This window comes from Bombus vosnesenskii, unplaced genomic scaffold (genome assembly GCF_011952255.1).
Source record: "Bombus vosnesenskii isolate JDL3184/JDL3185 unplaced genomic scaffold, Bvos_JDL3184-5_v1.1 scf7180000013285, whole genome shotgun sequence".
NCBI lineage: Eukaryota > Metazoa > Arthropoda > Insecta > Hymenoptera > Apidae > Bombus > Bombus vosnesenskii.
Window position 1 is genome coordinate 1,717,232 of NW_022882938.1, and position 17,350 is coordinate 1,734,581.

The window sequence follows — 17,350 nt, forward strand, 5'->3', positions numbered from 1 at the left end:
AGTAAACGTGCAAATAGTTTTTACCATAAGATAAAATTTCAAAACTTAGAATTGTGTCTAAACATCGTTCGAATTATTTTTATACGAATTTCTGTCATCACTACGGTTTCTAAACTACGTTGCATGTATGACGTTCGTATTACATTTCCGTTATGCAAATTCGGCTGCGTTTGTCCAAACAGGTGAGCAGCGATTTTCGAGCGATTTTCAGTCGCGTAAACAGTGCGGTTACACGTAATTCGTATATTTAATTAGCCGCGTCGGGCAACGGGAAGAAAAACGGACCAACCAAATATTTGCCGAGGGCAATTAGCCTTGAAGCTGATGGTGGCGCTCGCAAACGCGTTTCCGTTGCTTTAAACGGCCGAACTCCTCCGATTTCCGCGCGCGCGTTCAGTCGCGCGCCGCTGATTTCGCTCCGCTCGCGCGCTTCCGCCGGTCAAAGCAGGAGGCGATGAACAAACCGTTCTAGAGGGTTCTTCCTCTCAAAGGATAAACTCTGTGCCTGAACGTATGTTACTTTGAGTCAGGACGTTTAGGAAGATCCGAGACTTAACTTTGTTTGGGGAACTACGAAATTTGAGGAACTATGATCGAGTAGCGGTGGAAGAAATGATATGCGAATAATAATGTTGAAATTTGGTAAAGTTAGAGAAAAGATATATCTTTGTATGCGTTGAGCATTAAATAAATTTTCTAAACGCGGTTTTCTTATATTTCTAAATAATAACGATTAAAATGAGTGGGATAAGCGAGTTATTTGAATTTCAGCCAAGTCGATTTTACGGTCAGTGAGGTTGAAGTAAATAAATAAATAAGAAGAATAGATAGTAATTTAAGTGATTGTTTAAATATTTGCCCTTTTATTTGTTATTAATTGTTGTTTATGTATTTCTCGCCATTAAATAACGATAGCAGTAGAAATAGAAAGAAACGAAATAACAGAAGAATAATAGTATTTTAACGCAGAATAGCCGAGAATTTATGTACCTATAGCACGGACCGAAGTTTGATACTTCAAGACTGTTATGATCTACCTGAATCACCAGTTATAACCTCTACTCCAGTGATTTTACGTACCCGGCACTTCTCAAGCATAGTTTCAAAAAGAATGTATAATTTAAAATTGAATCCTTTCCCATTGGAAAGCCCATTTCCAACTACTTCACGTCGCACGTATGAAACATGGAAAACGGTTCAACAGACATAAACCAAGATAGTGGAAAATACGTAGGTATTTGCACAATTTACTTCACTCATAAATGAGGTAATAATTTCTACTGAAATTACTGAACTTGTCAAATTTATTGCGCGATACTAGCGCAACTTTACACCAACTACGTCGGTATTAACTATTACTAACCACTTTCTTCAATTACTTATCGATTCTACCTTTTCGCTTCCTCAATATTCTAAGCTACTGAATTCTCCAGTGTAGAAAGAACCATATTTATTATTAACCATTGACCTAAAAGTTACCGCTGGAAAATAACCGATCCTCATAATGTTGGAATGTTCTTTTCCAATTTACTCTACGACTCCAAGAAGCATAATTCTCGATCGAACGAAATCATCCACGATATTATTGAGAATTTCTTGAGACGCGATTCACGTGCGCAGCATCGTCCTCGTTTTCCGAGCGCGCGCCTTCGAAACGAGAGAAACGTTGTAAACGGTCGAGGGAGATTCTCGAAAGGCTTTGGAGCATCGTGATCGCGCGCAGCTGTTGCAAACTTAAGAGTTTATCTGTTGAAAAGCCACGAAAGGACAGTGTCGAGTCCGCCTCGAGTCGTGCAACTGTATCCTCTATGCTTGCAAGAGCCACTTTGCAAGCTTGGCTATACACCAGGACAATTTTATAAGCGATTAAACTTCGACTTATCGGATATTGCACCGGCTCTGGCCAGTCGTTAACGAAAGATGCACTCTGCATCCGAATATGCAACCGGTGAAACTAATGCGCCCCTTCGGACTATATGCTGGCTTTCGAAAACAAGAAACCTCGTTTGTTCGAGCAGATATCGCACAGGACAATTCTGGAGGATAATATTTTAATTAATACGTAGACAGTGTGAAGTAATCATTGCAGCTTTCGTGTTAGAGGAAAGTCTAATTTGCTTCTTAAATATTGAAAATACCTTTTCACGGGAAGGTATTTTCAGAATAATTGCCGAATATTAAATTACGAATTAAATAAATTACAGGATGACGATTCTTAAGAAATTTTGTTAATTTTGTGCAAACGTTAGGAGATTCGGGAATTTCAAGTATTTAGAATGCAGATCTCTTACATTTTCTAATATCTCTTGGTGGAAGATTCTTCGAGGGTAACGAAATGGAAACAAGAGCGTAAGAAGGTTAGTCGGCGTCCCTACCGCGGTAGAAACGCTAACTTCCACAATTTTACGTGGCCACTGCAGAGACGAAAGGAACACATAGACGGGAAGTTGTTGCATCTAAGTTAGAAAACTGACGACTCCAACTTCCAACGTGAACCGTCACTAAGGAACCAGCGAAAATACCAAACTCTTCTTCCGCTTCTAATTAAAACACACCCTTTTCTTCCCTCTGGTAAATGAGCGTTCGTAACGCGAACGTTGCGAACAATTAACAATAAATCCACGTAACGAACTCGGCCAAACGTTTAAACTTTTCCAATCGAGACCCAATTGTCGATAGAATTAAACGGTACTATTGATTACGTTTTCATTACGTATTGAACGTTAAACTATTGATTACGCCGAGCCGTGATATTATTATTTCAACGATCAATTACCATCGCGAATCGAAACGATCGCTGTTGACGGGAAATCGGGATAGAAAGTTCGCTGATTCAAACAACGAGTTCTATTTAAAATGAAACAAAATCTCGACCATTTAAGGGTCCGTTCCGCGATTTAACGTAATTCAAGAATATAATGGCGCCGATTACACCTACGGGTCGGGGGTGGAGGGATGATTGGGGTGAGAATGCAGGATTATACAATGGTTTCGTAAAATCGCGCGCTTAATTAAATACAATTTCAATGTTTCAACGCGTGGCCCTTTCGCCTGGTCTAATACAAAATATATCATTTCAATTTATATGCAAATTAACGCGTGTGTTTTGATTATATCAGCCGGACGTTTATTACCGCGTCGCGCGACTGCAATTTGTACACCTTTTTCCCCTTTATTTTTCGTTCCCAAAATCATCCACCCTTCGCTGGACGGCTGTCTGTTTTTCCCTTCTGCCCCTTCTTCCTTCCATTCCAACCGAGCTACCATCGATGCACCTCGTTCTCCCTGTTCGTTTAATAAATGTTAATTAGAGCGCTTTTTAATTACATTAATGGAGTCGACGATCCGAGAACCTCGCGGCGCGAGATCCAATCGCATGGACGAATTTTAATTTATACAATTATCAGCGAATTCCATCGATCGTGTCTGCTGCCTCCGATGGAACACAGATTTCCCTGTTTCTCTTTCAACTTTTTTCTTCTTCGCGTTTGTTATCTCCATATGGAGTGATCGTCAACTCGTCTGTATGCTTGTGCGTACGTTTGCATATGTTACGAAGTATATGTTATTATTCAAACGATTGAGCTGCCAGTAATACGTAATTGATAGTCAATGATGTTGTCAATAATACGTAGACTGGCAATATCTATACATTTACGGGAAATTGAAAAGTGTCAAAGAATGTACTGAAATATATAAAAGATCGAAAATAAACTATTGCTGTAATCACTAATAAAACAATTCTCTATCTAAATTTCATTTTCTTTTAATTATATTCGTCAAAAAATGAATTTACATAAATATGTTCAAACTCAAAATGTGAAATTAATTTATCGCACTATATCTGATAGCATTTCAACGATACACCGTGAAAGTGATATAAATAGGGCGATGTATTTAAAAAATTAAAATTCTTGCAACTACAGCTACTAATATATCTTCGTGCATTCGTTCGAAGGCAATTTTAAACGTATAATTCGAATCCACGAATCCCACGCGTATTTCCCTTTCTTTTCTTTATTCCATTCCTACTTTCGCTGCTTCAGTCTCCTTCGCAATTTCCAAAAGGGAGAGAAAGCGAAAGAAGTTGAAAAGCAGAGGAAGAAAGAGAATAAAAAGTGTACACGGTGATGGAAACCGGAGAGTCAGAGGCGACTGCGATTTTCCGCGAGACAGGCCAGCGCAGAGCACAGACGAGGACCCTCGGCAACGCACGCAATTAAAAGCCGAGACAACGCTCGCTGCACACCCCGAGATGTTCATAAACACGCAGCACGCCGCTATTTGCGAAAGTTAATAAGCGTGTACAGGCATCGTAACGCGTGCTTACCGTTCCAAGCTATCTGGTTCCTGCGAGAACGGACACGACGCACGGTTTCGCCGCGCTTATTTCCCGTTTGCCCTTAGTCGACGCTCGGAATACAAATTTCAATATTGCAATAGACGTACGAGGCCTACGGAAGGATATTTGAGTCGAGCTAACAAGGAGATGGCAAAAACCGCGAAATCTCGAATGAGTTGTTTGTATGTGCTTTTGATGCTTTAGGCTGATGGTAAAAACAGTGAAATAAAGAATCGTTTTCGAGAGATTAATAAGTTTTTTCTATGTCTCTACATTTATAAATTCTTTTCGTGTTAATATTATGACTTTTTTAATATTAAATTCCTCCGATTTATTGTGATAAATTTTCGACTGCTTTCACAATCTTCCGGATGGTAATTGTTATAAAAACATTTAACATATAAGAAGTCACTGTGCTAAGAACATATTGGTTATCCGGAAAGTGTCTTTCTTTCGCAAACGTGTTTTTTACAACAATGCACCTTCATACAAACGTGAAACCAAGTCTGTGAAATGTCGTGTTTATCTCAACAGAACAAAATGGATCGTACGTAATTCGACAAAATAATATAAAACAAAAAACGTTGTGCATCTATTATTCCTCATAAAATTTCCTCATAAAGCGAAGGAAACTTTTCGGACAACCTAATAATTTATCGACTAATTTCTCGATAACAGCATCTGCAGTCAACTCAGATGAGTTCCTGCCATCTCCTTGCAAGTAATTTGCTTGTAATTCGACAAGTTCGCTTACAAACAATTTTTAATATATATTTGGTAACATCTATTCACGAAGGTTAGGTATTAGGTGGTTGAGTTGGTAATTTCTTCACGTGGATGACTCAACGGTGAGACAAGGGTGAAATCTGTGGTAAGAGGTGGACATTTACGGGTTCTGGGCGGTGAAACATGCTATAGCGGTTTAAATTACTAGCTATGACTTCATTTAGGGGTTTGCCTGATAAATTTTGATAATAACAGGGTGACTTTTTAGGGAATGTATATTTAGGGTACAAAGATACTGTGATAATAAAAAATCTACCCTAAATGCTAGTGGTTACACGAATATTGCTGATCGTTAAAAGATTTTCGAAAAAAAAAAAAGAATTGATACTCTTTCAACACCTTTCATATCTACCACGATTATCGTTAAATTGTTGCATAACGAATGTCATTTTATTCTGAAATGAAGGTTTTTAGAAGTAGGAATAGTGTGAATATCTTTTTAGCGATTGTATGTTGATCTCAGTTTTGTAAAAATTTGGCGATCTCATAGTTTCAAGGCAATTTCCTCGTGTTTCTATCGGCAAAAAGTGATGGTTGGAAAAGCACGATTTAACATGTTCCAATTGGAAGGAAAGGATTGCATTATTAAACCTTATTAAAGTTAATATCGATTCAATTATATTAAATTAAATTATTTAATTAAGTTGAAAATTAAAAACGGAAATTGAATTAGAAAACGGGTAGATTGAATTTTTTGAACGAAATAAATACACAAATGAGCACAATCGTAGAATGTTTTATAATTTTAAAAGAATTGTTTTGTAATTTAAAAGAATTTAATTTTATTATTTTAATTAATAAAAAAAAATTACGACTACTTTAATTTCAACTTAAATCCTTCGATATTTCTACGGCCACCGGAACTAGTGGCGGTGGTTACGGGAGACCAGCCAGTTTATTCAAAGAATACAAAGAAAAAGTTAGCTATAAATCGAACGTAAGTCAAGCAGAATTGCCCGTCCAGTCTCTTTCCACCATTTGCCGAGCGAACTTTCCTCTTTGCGAAAGGTCAAGAGAACCGAGCGTTCCGAAAATGGAAATGGCGCGGAAACGCGAGTCGAGCGTGGCTCTAACAGCACGAAAATAAAAGCGTCGTGCTTTCGTGTTTCCCGGGATCGAAAGGTGAATTTATCGGCAGGAGCACGCGAGCTATGTACGCTTCAAGATCAAAGGGCGGATACGACTTAAGTGCTTTTTATCAAGGAGCTAGAAGCACAGTGGTGACAGATCGCTGTGACACGAGCAACCACGACGTCGATGTTCGATTCGTACGTCGTTGATCTCCGATCGCCTCGAAATCACAGGTCGTGGAAAACCACTTCGAGCTGTCGAATCCTTTCGAACGTGGGTTTTCGCGGTAACAGACACCAGAGACAAATACAACCCACAACGAAAATAAAAAATATTGTAAAAGCTAATGAAAGCGGTAAACTGCTCGGCTAAAGATAGAAATAAGTTTTGACATGTATTCAGATCGTTGTATGTAATTTTGTTATAATTTTTCTGTCTTCTTTGATGCAGATTTCCAGAAAATAATAAAGTAAAAATACTAAGAAATATAGGATAGGGAATAAATTGTAAGATCGTATAATTCGTACGTGAAAACATATTAATTAAATACAGGGTATTCAGGCGACTAGCTCTCTTAGTAAATAAATTCTCTTCGTAAACGGAAATGTTTGATAAAAATAGAAAAGGGCAAACGAACGAATAGATCTTTTAAAGCCACGGTTTCCACCTAATAGAAAGATCACTTTAATGATACATAATCATAATCTCTTACGTACTTGTTTCATAGAATTGCACAATTTCTAAATACAACACGAGATTACGAGATTATGAACTGAAAATCGAAAAACGACGTTATTTCCAAACATTTGCGCCACTTACCTCGTACCACATTCATAACTGGAACCCCGTTTCATACACTCTGCAACTACTCGGCAAACAGTAAGTCCAAGCTTCCTCAAGAGAACAAATACAAGAACAAACCCTTAACCAAGTTAAAACCAACGTTTCACTCTCGCAACTCGGCAATGCTTTTTGGCGGCAAATTCCTCGTAGGCGCTTTTTGTTTGCTTCAATCAACGGTTACACGCGCCTGGCGAAGTTTCGTCGCAACTTCTGACCAGTGTATGTGTCTGTGCGTGTATTTGCTTCTTGAGAATGCGACATCCGGTTGTGAAACGCACGCCCAGGAACGTGCAAACAGGCGTTGCCGGCATGAGGCGCGAGTTTGCGTGCTCCTGCACGCGTTTGATGTTCGTCGTGGCGAAGTGGTTAATGGTAGTTAGGCGAACGTGAAGCAAGTAAATATGTCGAGAGTAGTGATCGCGGCTCGTTTGTGGGAAACGCGGAGGTGATAAATCGAAGATGAAGTAAATCTGCGAGCTTCTGATTTGCTTCGGTCGACGAATGAACCGCGGATTTTTTTGATTAAAGGAAAGTTGATAGTTAGTTGATAGTTAATGATTCGGTAATAATTGTACGAAAGAATTAAGTTAATATGTCGTGATTTGTAGTCACAGGTGGTTAGTGTCGTATCCTGAACGTACCTCTTACGATTAAACAAGCCAGCTACAATTGTTGATGTCCAATTTGAGATGGAGAATTACATATGACATATATAGACTTTCTTTTTTATTTAGTTGTTTACATTCACAATTTGTCCGATTTGGACATTTGGTAGAATTTATATAGACGTGACAATATTTGGCTGTAGATGGTTTGAAAAATAATCTGAATTCTTCGATTCGACGCTGACGGAATTGCAGAGTTGAAGCGAGAAATAATGTAAGCCTCTAAAGCGAGAGGTTTTCAGTATGAATAAGAAATGTTGGTTTAAAGCTACATTTAGGATGGAATACTTTTCCATCTATAAAAGCTATTTTTTTATTCTTTCGCTATTTACACTATCTATATACCATTTAACTCGATCTGATAACAAAATTGCTTCTCTCAATTGAAAAATGCATAATTTTACATATAGTTACTGGTTAAGCCTTAAAACACGAGTTTCGAAAATTGTCAAGGAAAAACATCTCAGAATGAACAGGGACCATATGGAATCGTAAATTACGAACCATAAATTGATACCTGCAAATAAAATTCCACGTTCGTGAAGGATTAGACTAGTGACCCTCAACCGCTAATCGTCGACTCTCTCAACTTCGCCCTCCCTTTCATCTCCCTTTCTTTCCAAAAATACTCATTGAATGGGTTCCTGGAAAAGCGAAGCGGCGATTAATAAAAAGTGGCCGCGTGGTATGCACGATTTCCATCATACGAGTAATCGCCTCGTCAAAAATCTGCGGATTTTTCCCTGGAAATTCTGCTTAATTGCCCGTGGAGTCTCGCTGCTCGTGCTTCTTCCTTCGTCGTTTTTCTTTCTTTCTTTTTTCCTCGTTTCTTCGGTAAGGCCAGCAACGGAGGTCTCGCGAGCCTTTTCGGTGCATCTCGCCTTCATTTAGAAGCGGAGTCCCTGCAGGCAGATAGGCAGACCACGCACAAAGGCCGACGTCGTGTACACTCGACAGGCCGCTTTGGGGCGTCGAGTGTAATTGGCGAAATTAATTAACGGTCTATAAGCGAGTGGCCCGGCGTTATCTCGCCGGCACGTACACGTCGCGTCGTTGCCACCGGGGATCGAGGCCTAGATCCACGACGGGCCTAGATGATGTCCTTTCCCGGACGCATGCGGCAGGATCAGACGACGGGACGGTCTGTTGCTGAAAATTACGGCGATAGCTACGTCCACATACAGGAAATTCAACTTCGTCCACCGTGTCATACGCTAATTTAAGCGTGTATTATGACTCGGCCATTATGCCGGCCCACGAAGACGCTTAATCTTTCAGAGGATTTTAACTCGCACGATGTTTCCATGGGACACTTTGTACAAATACGCTGATATGACTTTTGTAAATGGTGTTTTTCGTGGTAAATAAGGACGAATAATGCGGAAAATGAGTATAACTTGTTTGGTGGCTTTAACGCCAACTTCGAAATTGCAAAAGATGAAACTGGTAGCGAAACTTATCATTTTTCCTCGCGCAATAAACATCTTTGGCCATTAACTGTTGCTGCGAAGTCTTAATTATGTTATTCTGAAGTTTCTATTAAATTTACGCTGGATAGAACATAAATGTGAGCACCATTGTCTTTTCAGCTAAGACGTCTGAAATCACCTTTACCTCGTCATTTATTCGGTGAATCGAAAACTATCGTTGCATCGCATATGGCGTAAGTCTCCCCTAAAACTCACCTCCTCGCCATCCAATTTTGCCAACATCTGCCTTTCAACCAGACAATCTCATTTAGTAGCTCGCCTCTTCGTTCGATCAGCCCATTTTTTGCCCTCGATCGAGAAAATCCAGGGACACAAAAGTGGCAGGAACAAATTTCCCATCATCCATCTATACGCTGTATTCTGCTCTGGCATTGGCTCTCCACCGACAAGGACGAAATTTGAATTTGATAATACAGAAACAATCGCAATTGCGATTTGCATAGAATTTAATGGCAATAATGTGGAAAGGAGAGCGCATCTCAACGATTTTATTGAACTCGTAATTTTCTAATGACCGAAATTGTCCCAATCATTACGAATAATAACTAGCCCGCGACTTTTACGCAGATCCATATTTTTATAAACCTACCTACAAACAGATAGAATCTAAGTGAATGCTTACTATCATCCACTGAATATTACAATAAATACTATAATTCCGATATTTTGTGTACTTCCTATATATTATGTGCGTTTGTGTGCAATAAAAAAATGTCCTATTAACGCATAAAAATAACAATAACATATACCAGTAACATAATTAACCTCAATTCTGCGAAACACGTATTTCCACTAAACCAAACCGCTTGGTCGCAATCCACAGAAACTTCCGTCCAACTCCACTTCTCCGCAAACTGCCTTCACCGAGACTTTCCCCTATAACCGACCGATCAATCCGCTTCTATCCTTTCGGTTTTTGCCCCCTTCCCCTACAGTCCGTAAGAGAAACCCCTAGGGGATCGTCTAGCGTCCGCGAAAGACAAGCCCGACAAAATCGTTGTCGCGGGAGTCGCGTCGGCGTCGGAGCAAAGCTGGCAGAAGCCGCGGATATATCCGTGCGGTCGTTGGCCGGCCGCAAAACCGCGAACCGTAACTCAATTAATCCGGATTGATCCGTCGGTACACACGACCGGACGTTTCTGTGCGCCAGCATAAACAGCGTTGGCCGCGAGTCGTGCCGACACGTCCCTAGATCGATCAGAGAGCGTTCTCCTCGTCGACGACGATTATATCGTGGTCGTGATTATGTTCAAGACGGCCGCGTCACCAGAGAAATATCGTTGCCTAGGTAGTGACGAATGGAGAGCTAAGGGAACCCTCGAATTACGACAGGGCAAGGTGCTGCTGGTAGGGTTTATCGTGGCGATAGGTTTGATAAAGCGATCGATGAAAGAGTCGGATTAGGTAGATTAAATGGCATGAGGATATACAGGGGTTCGTGGAAGTGTTAGATCGCTTGTAGACACTTTTTCAGGGTATATATATTTTTTTTCTATATATATACACAATTTATATATATATATATATATATATATATATATATATATATATATATATAGAATACGTATAATGGTATGTGTTATAGGGTACATTTTGAAATTTCATCAGCATGATTGCGAAATTCGATTAACGTGATTATATTGGTTCGAGGGAGATCTGAAAATGTCCGTAGAAGCTACGAGATATTTCGTGCAAGAATATATATGCAAATATCGAAAAAAGTAAATAATCCTAATAATCTGACATAGCGTATTTATGTATCTGTGTAGAGAGCACGTATTGACCAACTGAGGATCAAGCAACACAATTTCTTTAAATTCAGCAAAATTCTAAAATCTATTCTAAATTCTAAACGAAAAAGCTATTTCGCGAATCCTTGGAACTCTCTCTCTCTCTCTCTCTCACAATCGCAGTATTAAAGAACAAGATTAGCGTAAATTGATTGAAAAGAATTGAAAACGAAACGCGGTGTCATTGTTATATATAAAATATAACTAACTATGCTTCGACTCGTTGTAGCAGTAAAAGTAATATATAATTATAGCAATAAAAATCAAACACGAATTACGCTGGTAATCCACGAAATTACCATTCCTTTTCTTAGGATAATTGACCGGAATAAAAATCGCCGTGTGGCATGCATGGTCGATCAGTAGTTTATATTAACTTCTCGATATTATTCCAACGTAGAGGTATGTATTTAGCAGTTAGCTGTTTTTGACGAGTACTCTCGTCATGAAGAAATGGCAATATTTTCCATTCTGACGAGCCCTGTCAGTAATAAAATTCAAAAATAAAACAGTCATTTCAATCATAACTTAATTACAACTTGATTCTATTATAGCAGCCACGCATACTCTGTGCTTGACGAGTATACTCGTCGTCGCTTACTTCTTACGACACATTTTAAGTACGCACTTTTCAATGTTTTCAAAGAGGACGTAACAGCTAACTGGTTAAGAAAATAATTTTTTCCGCGTAAAACGAACGTTCTCCGCGATTCACGAGAACCCTCGTGTCTACGTAACATAGGCATGCCACATGGTTCGATGCATGAAAACGTGGCAAAAAAAAAAAAAAAAGAAAAAATGTTGGAAAAACGAACAAGCTGTGGTGGAAGAGGAGTGTATGGATTGCAGAAATTGTCGTGGCAGCTGATCGATAAAGAATAAAATAACGCGTATGCGTCCAGAATGTACACCCGAGGAGTTCGCATGTGACGTGTAATAATTCTTCTCGGTCGACAAAATCGCGGAGAGAGTGAGCGTGTTACGAGGAAATACCGCAAGAAATACCTTAGATAAGAAGGTTGAAAGTATGTTCTCATTCTCGTCGCGTTTTATTTCTGTCGTTTTAAATTCTTCCCTCCTTTTTTCCCTTAACACATTTGCGGCCTCTAATTATAAGAAAGTTTCCACGATCGAGATAAAGATACAAATTTTAAAGTTCGCTTTCGAGCATCGTACTTTGTATCGCGTATTATTACGCTGCGAGTATTTATGCACTTTCATATTTTTCAGAAAATAATTGAAAAGATGGGATCTTGGTACGTGTAGTATTATAACTTTGTGCATCTCCGAATCTTTAACTTTCTTATAAATTCATAAACATCCACAATCTAACGAGTGATTAATAATTAACGATTAGTCTACTTGGCTATATTTTATTCATAATGAAGTATAATATGCTGGTAAACGACTGTTAACGTGCTAATATTGAAAATGTTATCAAAAAGATACGAAATGTTAATCGTTCAGAACGTAATACTTGTTTGAATACTAGTCTGTGGATGATTGACCTATACTACTGCAGATCCACAAAAATTGAAGGTTTAATTTGTAAACGTATTTTTTATAACAGGCGATGTTTGTAATCGATCACTGAAAATAAACAGTCAGTTATTAATTGAAGTACTAATTGAAATTTAAATAACTGAAAAAAGGGAACCGAAATACAGTTTCAATTACATGTTGTGATAGCTCTCGATTTCAATCAAACCGATTTCAACCAATATTATATCTATTCTCTATATCTTTTATATACCTTTCGTGGTTTCATTTTATATTTAACTATGTATTCTATTTGCAACTTTACGATGAAGTATAATGAAATATAGTAGAATAGAAACGCGTGTGAAAAACGCTTCGAAACGTTGAAGCTTCACTATCGCAAATTACAAAAAAAGGCTTCACAATATATAATAAGGAAAAAACATTTTGATATATTCTTTTTCATATCACAAGAAAACATATTGATTTATTCTACCGATTAAAAATGATACATTAAGCGCATCATGATAACTATAGAACGTATCTGACGAAAGTCATCCGAAGTTATCAAAAACAATGAAGAGATTTTCAGAGAGCGATATAAAAGTGGTACGGAACTGTTGGAGACAATAAGCTCGTAATTCGATAAAAATGCTTCGAAAAAATGTACGAAACAGAGAAGCAGCAACTGACGAGCCAGTACAAAGCTTGGAAAGCGATGAACCGTGTATCGATCGCTGCTAATTAAAGGCAGCTATTTATTGATAAGTTCGCCTAATGATTTATTTAATTCGAAAAGCATGCCACACGATCAAACGTTTACTGTAATCAAATAAAGCGAGATATCGCTGATATACCGGGTGTTTCAGGCAAACTAGCGATATCTTTAAAACGATTATAGATAGAAAGAAATATTATATGACAAAATTAGATGATTCAAACATACTAGTATTAAAATCTTGCGTATTCTTGTCCATCAGCCTGTTGGAAAAGTACAACCCTATCTTTTTCCTCCTTCTAAAATATTCTTTACGATAGAGTTATTTTTCTATATCAAAGATTTATATATTTGTACTTAAAGAGGAAAACTATGAATCCTTCAAAATCTATATAATAAAACAATACGTCTCATAATAACTTTTACTAGCTTTTACAACTTCCTGTAGCAGAACCAAAACCTAGTGGTTCATAATAAATTTAAAAAGAAGTGATTAACAAATATTTTTCAAACTTCAGCGTATTCCTATACAATGTTAGCTTAAAAGTTATTACAATTTGTGACTTATTGAGTTACATGGAATGTTTATATTGTAGATTATAACTACACACGAGACACCCTGTACATAACGCAGCCGTTCGAATAAATCCAATATCGTTTGACGGCGTAACGATACGTACTTATGGCAACGAATAATATTAAGAAGCACTCTCTGTAAACCAACAATTCATCGGTATAAAACGAGAAAAATCATGGGAGGTTTTTTCAATGGACCGAATAGCGGACGAAGAGCAATCGAGAACCAAAAAACGGGCGGAAATCGATCGACGCTGAAGCGCAAAGAAAACGCGGGAAACGCAAAGTTCGATTGACAATCGGGATCGAGTGGGCTACGGAGAAACGAGGATTTTTCAAGTGGTGACCGTTCGACAATTGCGCACAGTCCATTTAAATGTAATTCAACCCTTCAATCGAACCGGAAGTAACGCCCCGACCGATTATTATTGCGCCAACTATTCCAGCTTACTGACGTAAATCACATCGCTCGTCCGAGGATAATCACGATTTGAATCTCGTTCAGATTAGTCGACGTGTGTGCAGAATATAACTCCGTCTTCTTTTCTGCTTGTAAGATACAAAGCTGTCTTTTGAAATTGTACTCCATGCAAAAAGCAATGAAATACTTGCATCTATGTTTTTATTTGGTGGATCTGATTCGTGTAACTCGGTTTCGAGTCTACACTCGAACTAAAGTACTTAATATAAAATCAATCGGATAAATATACAGGATGGTTGGTAACTGGTGGTACAAGCAGAAAGGGGATGATTCTACGCGAAAAAAGAAGTCGATATATAGAATAAAAATATATATTATATATTTATTATAAAATATATATTATAAAAATATATATTATATATATAAAAATATATAGAATAAAAATATAGAATAAACATCTTTTTTTTAATTCCTTTTTTTTTTAATTTTTCCATTGAGACAACGATCTACAGTGAGATCTGTTATAACGTACCGCGCGCGTACCGAGCGAAAATTCAAAGTCGATTTTTTCGAAAACAAAGCCCCAAACGAACAATTTTTATTCTATATTTTCGACTTCTTTTTTCGCGTAGAATCACCGCCTTTACCAACCACCTGTATATCTCAGGGATTTGTTCAACAGTTTTATTCAAAAATTAGAAATAAGAAGAGTCAGTTTAATGCATGTGGAATTTTATTCAAGAAGTTAGGCGCGGAAGGTAAACGAGAATATAAAGTAGAATATAAAGAAGAATTATAAAATTCATCTTTCAGTATGCTGAGCGCAAACTTGAGAAAAAATTGAGATGGTCGGAGGAACCTATATTCAGCAACCATGAAATAACATTACGTTATCCGGTAACTTTATTAATTTAATCGAGAGAAAGCGAAAATTCTTAGAGATACACGACGTTCGAAAGTTGTATTTATGAAAGGATGGCTGGGTACAATTTTGGTGAAAAAGAACAGGCGAGTCGAATGGCTGATAAGCCGGCTCGACTAGTCACGCTCGATCGAGCGTAAACGATAAATTACGACCCTGGTATTACACCGCAACAATTAATTCAATAATCGCGAGGTCGGTCAGCAGAGCTTCCATTTGTTAAGGCTGATTTGTACAACGGCCTCGATGCACCCTGGCCAGCATATTTTCGATCGAGTTCAACGATCGAAACTCGCGTGCGATTCCAGTCGAATCGATGCGTTCTCTTTGCTAAGCTACATCGATGTTAATATTGCCGTTGGTTTGTTATTCTCGAAACGGTTCCAACGTGCTATCCAATCGATGAATTTGGATATCTTCCAGTGGCAATCTTTCATTAACGATCTTTTATCAATTGCTCGTTAATTGTTTTCCATTCGTGTTACCATTACTTTTTTCAAATATTGTTTCCTATCCATCATATTTTATATAATTTCGAAATAATTAAAAAGTTTTATCATAAATAAATTACTTGCTTGCTGTTTCCAATTAGTTCCTAAAATATTTTTCCATCCGCTGTCCTGTTTCATATAATTGCGAGATTTATCTTCCTTCTGTCTACAAATATTGAAAAATGCTTTCATTGATAAATAAAGTTCAATAAATCTTAGGAAAGGAATTGAATTTTTTTAATGGATACTTAAACAGAAGCCAAGTGATTCAACAACAGCCAACATTTTCGACCTGACCTTCTCTGCGAGAGACGAAAACCAGAAAGATCATCGGGACGAGTAAAAAGACGGAATAAAGATCATGCGAATGGGACACGAGTTTTATCTTTGACTACGACCGGACAATTTCGTACGACGATATCAATTCGCGACGAAAGATATACCTATTTCGGGGGAATAAATTCTTGAGAAATATTTGTCGAGTTTCTCACAGCCTTCGAGAAAAACAGATAATTCGATTCCGTGGAGAAACGTTTCGAATCTAGAAATCTCTATTTATACCGGCGAAGAAACACGTCCGGCTGAATTGAATTTCTCTTCGCGTCTCTGTTCCACTTATAATCGTCCTTTGCTCTAAATCCCACGTTTTCACATTCCATTTTTCCCCTCGCCAATACACCATGTCGATTTTAAAATAATACGATTTTTAAGTAAACAGCCCTTTGGTTTAATAAATATCAAACAATCGCTTAATGCGAATTTTATTTTTTTTTTGTGCTTTGGGAGTTGCAATAAATTGAAATATACCCTACACCGTAATATTTAATTTTTGCAAAATATTAATATCGCAATGACGTACTTTTTCTCTGTCAATGTTATTTAAATCTTTCATACTGTTTGAAAATTTGCCAGTCCATGAAATTTATCTTATTTCGATGATGCCATAAAATTTAGTAACGTGAGTCACTCATGCAACTTTTTCACAGTTTTCACATTATTTCTCAGTTTGATTCTTAACAAATTCGTATAACAATTTGTAAATTACTTTGTTGCTGCCTCAAACAAGCGTCATTCAAAGATCCTAAGAAAATACAAAAATGGAGTTGCCCTATTCCAAGAGAATATAAGAATCTCCGATTAGCAAAAATCACAAAATTCCAAGATGTCCTCGAATTCCCTTATGCACGTCGAACAGAAACTATAAATTTCGATCTCTCGCTTCATCGTTCGTCCATCGTGTATCATGTAAATCGCGGATTTTCAAATGAGAATTCAATCGTCCTTGACAGGAAGCACACAAAGTGAACAGACGTTTCGAGTCGCGGCTAATTAACTGCAATTTCACCGACGTATCGACGGTGTATCAGGGAAAACGCAACGTTGCTGTTACCCCTCCGTTGCCCCGATCAGAATGTTGATTGACCCTCGAACGCGCACGTTTAACCGTACAAACTGCATTCAACGCGTCCTGATTCCGGAACGTCGGCGAATTTCCGATTTGCTTAGATCGTTATATGCACGAGCTTAGACGCACAGTCCGATTAATTCGGGGTTAAATCATCCCTTCACCCCCTCGAAGCTTCCGATTTGATTTCCACCATCGAGGATTCCGAAACGTCAAGGATGCAACTTACGGCTCGATACACGCACGAATCAAAGAGCAGATTGTTGATTGGAACAAGGTGACAATCGAATCGAGGATGATGCAACGATGAAAGTGTCCTGAAAACGGATCGATAACGGTGATAAGGTTAAC

General features: G+C 38.0%; 1 protein-coding gene across 3 annotated transcripts in view; it reads right to left on the bottom strand.

Moving 5' to 3' along the window:
* The window catches only part of LOC117232159 (von Hippel-Lindau disease tumor suppressor), a 105,574-nt gene that overhangs the window by 50,507 nt on the left and 37,717 nt on the right, over window positions 1-17,350 (bottom strand). Inside the window, exon 1 of one of the 3 annotated variants that reach the window (XM_033491355.1) lies at window positions 9,393-9,579. The exons of the other annotated variants lie outside the window; for them this stretch is intronic. The gene's annotated coding sequence lies outside the window, so the exon portion shown is untranslated. Of the gene's footprint in view, window positions 1-9,392; window positions 9,580-17,350 lie in introns of those variants that run through there. 3 annotated transcript variants of the gene reach the window in all.